This window comes from Solea senegalensis, linkage group LG3 (assembly GCF_019176455.1).
Source record: "Solea senegalensis isolate Sse05_10M linkage group LG3, IFAPA_SoseM_1, whole genome shotgun sequence".
In the NCBI taxonomy this organism is placed as follows: domain Eukaryota; kingdom Metazoa; phylum Chordata; class Actinopteri; order Pleuronectiformes; family Soleidae; genus Solea; species Solea senegalensis.
The window spans coordinates 31,867,011-31,867,660 of record NC_058023.1 but is presented as its reverse complement, the minus strand read 5'-3'; positions in this window follow the sequence as shown (position 1 = coordinate 31,867,660).

The window sequence follows — 650 nt, the reverse complement described above, 5'->3', positions numbered from 1 at the left end:
ATGATTTGTTATTTCTGTCTATTTTTGTTATTTATAGATTAATTAAGCATCTTAAATACGTTTTATTAACTATATGCCGCTCAACACTTTTATCTGAAAATTCTGTGAACTATCGTCATGAATAATAGATTGAGACCCCTGGTTTAAATGAAAAACACACACTTCAGGAACAACAAAACAAAACTGTACAGCAGAGAGGAAGACCGTCAGCTAAAACACAGATACATGCAGAGGAATGACAGACCGGTCCATGCACTCAAACACACAGAAAAGTCAACATGCCCAGAGATTCCTCTTTACATTCTACAGCAACGTTTCAAAAAACAAAACTTCCCTCAATCAGAGAAGGAAAATATTGTTATTTCAGGAGGAGCATAATATTAACCATGTTTACATGAACTCGCGTTCTATTAATTATCAGTATGTGACTTGGTCATGTATAAATGTGAAACGTATAAATAAAATCACATATATATATAAACAAATAAATAAGAAATTAAGAACAATTTGAATAAGAAAAAGTGCATCAGTGAGTATAAAAAATAATAGAATGAAATTAGAATAGTAAAAATAAATTTAAGACAAATACCCATTTCAAATAAAATAGTGAATAAGAAAATAATTTCAAAATGCAAATTTTAAATAAAAAG